General features: G+C 37.0%; 1 long non-coding RNA gene across 1 annotated transcript; it reads left to right on the forward strand.

The window, feature by feature from the left end:
* The first annotated feature begins 4,457 nt into the window (after positions 1-4,457).
* On the forward strand, positions 4,458-5,017 carry LOC133876538 (uncharacterized). Its single transcript, XR_009901562.1, has 3 exons — positions 4,458-4,544; positions 4,643-4,718; positions 4,821-5,017. It is a non-coding gene; the product is annotated as an uncharacterized LOC133876538 (long non-coding RNA).
* The last annotated feature ends 2,784 nt before the right edge of the window (positions 5,018-7,801 follow it).

Genomic DNA, 7,801 nt, shown 5'->3' on the forward strand with positions numbered 1-7,801 from the left:
TACCAAAGTCTATGTAGCGCCCCAGATTTTAAATCCCGAAATATGGCAGTCTTAAAATGGAATTTAAGACCAAATAATAATAATACAATAGTAAATCCAAAATGAATATAAGGACTATATAAATATTTATAAAATTAAATGTTCATTGATATTTGAGGTCATAGATTTCATTTTCAGTATGTTTAATGTATAATAAGGAGTTATGGTATTATTGAGGTTTATAAAGAATATTAAAACATGAATAAAAGGATAAAAGAAATATTATCTCTTTTATTACTCAATAGACGTAATAAGGGTGTAACTCAAAAATTGAAGATCAATTCAGAGGATATTTTCTTTGAAACAATTACCACAAGACCTTTAATGTGTGGAAAAAATGTGATAAAAATTTGGAGTCAATTGGGGCACATTTAGGACTCCAATTTGTTTGAATAAGCTTAATGGACTTGAAAATTTGTGTAGGTCAAAACTGGGTCAATCAAGCTCCGTTTCAGTCAAATCAAAGGCCAGAATGCTTGTCTCGGAGTCCTTTATCTACCTATAAAATTTAATAGAAATTGTATTTTTTTAGGTTGGCCGAAAGTGGCCATGAACCTACTGCCCCGGACTGGATAACATGTATGTGTGGCAGCCCAAGATACGGCCATGTCATCACCACGTGTCAGCCCTATCATGCTAACTATTCCATGACTATTTTCAGAATATTTCATCTTAAATATAACGTAATTTTACCTCTTAGATAGTTTATCAAGAAAGGATTAGATTAGATATTATTTGATTTTTGTGAAGATTAGATTTTATGATATTTTGTGGGAGGCTCTCCCACTTGGCTGGCTATGTGATGAGAGTGAACTGCATCCATTAGATCAAAATGTGTCTAGCTAATCCTAGCCATCGATACTTTTATAAATAGTGTTAGTTTGTGATTGACTGCATTCTGTTTGACAAAATCACTTCTATGTAATGTTGCTACATGTTCAATGATGCTATTTTTATTCAGAGTCTTCAATTCAGTTATGTGCTTCAAGAAGATTCTGTGCAGATCAAGATAGTGTAGTTGGATCCCTTGCATCCGTTCAGACGGCCTTGTATAACGTCCGAACGCTCAGCAGTTAGCAACGTCTGTTTGAACGATGTGGTATTTCCGTTCGAACTCCCATCAGTGTCCAAAAGATTTGAATTGTTCAAGGTTGTATCCTTTCGGACGTCTCAGCAACACGTTCGGACGCCATTCAATGTCCGACAAGTAAAAGGATTTTATTCGCAGACACAGATATGGGAAGACAGCTGCAATTGTCCGGACAACAAGTCTACACCGTCCGGACGCTATCCTTGATAAGGCAAGACGTGGAGAAGATTTGCAACCGTCCAGATGTTAGGGCAACACCGTTCGGACGACAGTCCTTATTATGAAAATTGCATGCAGCTGATGTGCAACCGTCCAGGCTCTAGGTCAACACTGTCCAGACGCGGCCTTATTCAGGAAAGAAAATCAACGCGTTATGGAAAGCCGGTTGCACAACTAACCGTCCGAACGGCCTCAGCTTGCGTCCGGACGCCGCCTAGAGAAAATCGTATCAGACTCGATTTAGGATTTTAGGTCTTCTGTAGCCTATATATAGAGGCCGCTAGGCATGTATTATTTACAAAATTCGGTATTGAATTCTCTAGAACTTAGAGAGTATATTTTAGGAGTTGTTGTGCTGATTTGTTTGCTCTCAAGTTGTTGCCAGTGTGTGCTATTACTATGCTCGTCAATTGAAGTCTATCTTAGGGAGGAGCCCTAAGGTAAAGGAATCCATGGAAGACCCCCTTAAGTAGGAGACTTGGTTGAGAGGCGTTCACGTTGGGTTACGTGTCAGAGTGCTAGATACGATCGCTACATCAGGTATGTGAGTGTTACTGTCTATGTACTAGCTTTGTCTTCTGATAGTGAATTTCCTAGGTTTAGCTGTCCCAGAGTGGTTTTTCTCTTAACTAAGTTTCCAATTCATTAAAAAAATAATTGTGACATTTAAATTCCGTTGTTACATTATTTTATTACACATTGTGCACACACACACGGTTAAATTATAAGTCATCTATTTTTCAATTAGTACCAGAGCTTGGTACACTCAATTTAGATTTATTTCTTGAGTGTATATCCTTTTGACTTCTTTTTTATCTTGCCATGTCTCAAAATCTTATGACTGTTCCTCCCTTTGATGGCATGAACTATGGTAAAATTCACCCAAATGCTACCCAAAGCTTGGGGAATATTTTGGAAGCTCCAAAACACAAAAATACTAAAGAATATCAAAGATTAAACTCTAATATCACAAGATTTAGCCCAAAATCTCAAAAGATAAGAGTTTACGAAATTACCTCAAACCAATCGGTAGAAACGTAAATCGAACTTCGTATATCACGTTTCCAAAGTTAGACCTGAGATTGGAAGCTTGGATATTCGTGGATCAAGGGTTCTCTAGGAAAACCCTAGAGAAAATCATGTAAAATTCGGAGAAAATGAGCCAAAATTGCTTTTTCTCGCATTTATCTCAAGTGCCATCCGGACGGGCTAAGTGAGGGTCCCGAACACGCACATTTTAAATCTAGTGTGTCCTTAATAGGGTCCGGACGGGTTGGGAACGGGAGCTCTAGGACTTCAGCGTTTGCAAGAGGGTTTGGATGGTTAGCAAGCGCGTCCCATGAGGGTCTGAACAGCTTGCAAACAGGTTGCAAACTCTACAACCTGAATGTCCATTTGGGGCATTCTTTTACACTCGGACTCGACCCAATGTGTTTTCTAGGCGTTTCTTGCAATTTTGCTAACTCCAATAAATTAATTAATCTAATTTACATTTTAAATACTTAATTAATATCTCGGATATTACAATCCCTATTAGATGAAACAACCAAGCACGATGATATTATTCATTTTTTTTTTACCAGGTTGTGCAATGTTTAGCTCCCTTAAGCTTTCTAATTGACCAATGTATCGAGTGTTAGGCCAATGACTCCCAAACCAGATGGCCTTAAGGCACTAGGTATATAACATCCCTACAAGCTTACTAACTCGAGTAAAAAAGGCTACAAAGCTAAAGTTAGACATATTATTAATCAATCCAAAGGACTCCATGCCTATCGAATTTGAGAATGCTCAACTCCTTTTGAATTGGTTGAGTAGATTTCTCGAGTTGTTGATGGTTGATAGTAGCAATTATACCAATTTTTTGCAATCTTCCCATATTATTTTTAATCCTCTTCACCTGCAAGAGTCCCATAACTTTACATTTGGTGAGTTACTGTGGTTCCTTTTTTTTTTTTTTCATCTATTTGACGGCTAATATATGTATCTTATATACAAGGACTTAAGATACAGTTCGTTATGATTTTGAATGTGTCTTTCTGTCCAATATATACACTAGTTATGTAGTATGACAAAAAAGAAGATAGAATACTCACAAGTTTTAACGGTACACAGACACAGCTAATGATGGAAGCTGCAAAATCAGTCCATGAAGTGGTATGCCTTTCTGACTCATCGTTCATGTGAAACTTGATGCATTTCACAAGTAAATCATGCATCTCAAATAGGAACAAGACTTTGAGACAGCTTTCACAGAGTATGTGAGTGAAGGTTTTGAAAACCCTGCAGAAAACTTTGTTAAAAAAAACTATTGAAGTGGGGCATGATTGGGGAGGGAGATTTAGGAATTGAAATACTTAATAATTATTCAAAAGTCCCTTCACAGTCCACATCCACAGTCCCTCTTCATCCAGGTATATGCCCATTTATTATACTTCGCAAAACAAACACAAATATCACTTTATTGATCAAAGAGAATAAATGGGTTTTATACCACTCTCAGTTGATTACTCAAGTTTTACTTCTGAAAGTTCTGTTGATTGAGGTTATGAACATTACTTCTGATCAATACATATTTATTTGACATAACCTTGATTTTCAGGGTCATAGTTGAAAATTTGATTTGGGGTTGATTAAGTTTAATGGTTGAAAAGAAAATTTACTTGATTCTATTTTGGGATGCCCAAGTATCTTGGTCCCTTTGTGTTTTTGCTTGATTATCTTGATCTATATATGTTATAGATACATGGGCTTGACTCTCAACTAACTACTTATACTTCTTTTCCCTTCCTGTCAAAACTTTGATACTTGGCCAATCAGTTTGTTTCCCATGTTATGATGATTAACTGTGCTGTAGAAATTTTCATCATCAATTACTTTACATGGTGGTTAACGGCAAAAGCAAAAAGAAAAAGAAGGCCAAAGAACATGGCAGAAACCGATGGCATTAAGATCTTGATGACACTGCTAGCTACCCTGCATTGAGCTTTCCCCGGCAGGCAAGTTTATAGAATAAATTAAGTACTATTTCAATACTAATATATGTTTCTAGCTGGCAATATTTCACTTGCGACAAAATTCTTCAGTGATTGGCTTTTTTCTAATTCTTCAGGCGGATACAACTCTGTGTAGGAATCAAGATTCAATGGAGAATTTATTGAATTTTTCTCAGAGTTTCTCTGCTACACATTTTGAGGTTCCTACTCTTCCTGATTGGTTTTCTCCATTATAATTAATCCAATATGATCATCCTACAATATTTAATTAAGCTGCACCACTTCTGAATATTTTCAGGGAAAATCTGCATTCCAGAACCATTTTAGCTTCTTTGAATCCTCCTTTGCTGAAAAGCCAGCTTCAGAAGAAGCAGGTGGCCCACCATTTGTGTTTTGGATTTGGGTTCTCTATAAAAATGTTGAAATGCTTCAAGGATGTGATGCTGACCTAGAAGCTCTGTTTTTTCTCTTGGCAGGTGGTTTTCATGGAAGAAATTGGAAATGACATCTTTAGTCTCTACTGCAGCAGTTGTTGCACAGAGACAGAGATACAGATGAGAGGGCTGTAAAAGATAGCGTGAGATCTCAAGAGGATATTGTTCATCCTTTTTTTTTTTTTTTTCCTTCAATTCTACTCCTTTTTATCTGTGATTGTGAATGCAGTGGGAAACAACCTGAGAACATTAAAAATAAAATAAAAAATTCATTTCTTCAATTCCTTTTGACATCAATAGTTGTCGAAGAATGCTAGGTGTACTAAAAATTATACAAACTGACGTGGCATCTCATATGAGGCTCCACGTCAGTTTAATGGTAAAATTATTCAAAATAAAAAGACAAAAATACCCTTCTTCGGTTGAACCCAGTCCCACACCCCGGCGAGCTCCCAAGACGTCGGAAACCCGCGCACCCCGACCCACCCCAACCCAGGAGTTTTTGGCCTGCGTGGGTTTCCAGCTGGAAACCCACGCACACCGGAGTGGTTCCTGGCCAGAAACCCACTCACACCGGCGTGGGTTTGAGAGATCCGGCTGGATCTCTCAAATGATGCACGAAGACGGAGAGCGAGAGAAAACAGAGATCCGGATCTAGCCGTCAGGGGGTCTCACCATCTCTATCCAGATCCGGTCGTCGGGGGGTCTCTATCTCCGTCTCTATCTAGATCTCGCCGGTTGTCGGGGTGTCAAGGTTCTGGCTGGAAGGGAGTTTCCGATTCCGTCGGGGCTCTGGGGCGTGTTGGCGGCTGGTGGTCGGGGACCTTGGGGTCGGGAGTTTTTCGACATCGCTGGAGGACCGGCTGTCCGGCTGAATTTTTTCCGGCGATGGGCATTTTCGTGGCTGTAGTTTTTTTTTTTCTTTTTTTAATCTGAAGAGTATTTTCGTCTTATGCATGATGCTATGTCAGTTTGTAAAACTCCTTTTGTAAAAGTGTTGGTACACCTAGCATTTCTCATAGTTGTCACATATAAAAACCAGCGGGTCTTCTTCAATATGTTACAATATATTTCTAACAGTAGATATTGTCTGAAACCCATTTTCCTTTCGAAATCTCTAATTATTTTGAAACTACTTGTATTAATTCTGGATGTTTTCCTTTATCTTCTAATAGAATTGAAGGATCTTGGGCAACAACAAATATTACGCTTTCTAAATTTGCTTATTTTTATGATGTTTCTTCTACATTTTCTATTGTATTGACTCTGGCTAGAACTAGGGCTTTTAAGATTTCTAAAAATGGACTCATTTGTTAATTAATTTCTGAAATCCGACACGTTTGCTACTTTAGTTTAGATTGCTTGCTTGATGATTTGGAGCGTTTTGATCTTATTTAATTGGATGACGGAAAATTTTTTGTTGATTTGATTTTGCTTGACTTATGAAGTACAACTATATATATACACATATCTAGTTAATTGTAACGCACACGCGCATATAACAACAATCATTCAGATCTCTAAGAGATTAACATCTTAGCCTAAACTCCATATACTCTCTTCATTGGGTGGGACTGATTAGGCCCATGTCATTCTTTTCTTGTTTGGGCCGAATGCGGTTCCATAAATTGTTTCTATGAGTGTGAGAGAGAGATTTTGGAATACAATTTTTTAAGTCAAGGAGCTTTAATTCACCAACTTTCAATTGCAGGTATGTTGGCTCTTGAACTTGAATTTACATTTGATAGTCAGCTTTATGCAAAATATATATATATATATATATATATATATATTTTATTCTTTCACTTTCCATTCAAATACCATTAATTTACGAATCAAATTTGGGTAAAATCCAAAGTAGCCTTTCTTTCCCTTAAAAAAGTGCCGTATGAAGAAATGAAAGCATTTTCCATGCATAAAGAAAAAAAAAAACACATTAGAAAAGACAGGGAGGGTTGTCGTTTGTGGTGTCCACATTATAGAGCCGGCAATGATTCTTCAAAAGGTACCCGTGTGGGAGCCACACCTCTTTCCGAGAAGAAGCAGCAGCAGCGACGTGAGGTTCAATTTCGTGCTCGTGCAACTCAACCGTAGGACACTGGCAATCCTTACAAACCCCAAAAAGTCTCTCCAAAAGATAAAGGTGGCCCACAATGTTTTATTTAGTTTAGGATGCTACTTTTTCAGTTTTTTTTTTTTTTTCAATTATTTTAAAATGAATAAAAATGTGGAGTGTATCCACTACTATCCATGAGAGAAGATTTGACATTTGGCGTTCTTCTCACGGATGATGATAATATAACCATACTTATATCTTGGTATATATATACTAGTTTAATTTCTTAATCATGACCAAATATTTACTCTCTTTTGCCACACCAAATAACTAAATTCACAATTTGCAATGTGAGTAGTTGTGATAGAAGTTTTTATATAGGAGAGGGCCCCACTTTTGCTATCTCTGATTCTTTTGTTTAAATAACCTGTTCCATGACACATTAATAATTAACAGACTTGGTAACCATTTGATTCTTTATATATCTTTTTTCTTTTTTGAATAATTTTAGGAATTAAAGAAGACTTGACGTCAAACAAGCATATATAATCACGATGAGCATGCGCCTCACCAGACTGTTTGAAAGGAATAGGATATTATTTCCGTTTGTAAATTATTGAATTGTTTCAAAAATTATAAATGGTACGGGTACACAATGATTTAGTGTAATATCACAAATATTAGTTAGGGTTAAGTAAGCATTGACTAGTGTTGATGAGGGTAGGACTAAGGTAAAGATTGAGATAAATTTTTACATTTTGTCTTATACGAACGTTCGACTAGGGATACTGAACGTTCAATATCATAGTACGCCGAATGTTCGAAGTTGAGTCATAATGTTCGAGGATCTGACGTATTAATTATTGAATTCTTTAAAAAATGAGAAATGCAACAGCTAATCCTTAGTGTTTTGATGACGTTTAACGTACCAAGTTCTACATGAAAGTGTTATTGAGGCTCAGGACTC

The sequence above is a fragment of the Alnus glutinosa genome, chromosome 1 (assembly GCF_958979055.1).
Source record: "Alnus glutinosa chromosome 1, dhAlnGlut1.1, whole genome shotgun sequence".
Classification (NCBI taxonomy): Eukaryota; Viridiplantae; Streptophyta; class Magnoliopsida; order Fagales; family Betulaceae; genus Alnus; species Alnus glutinosa.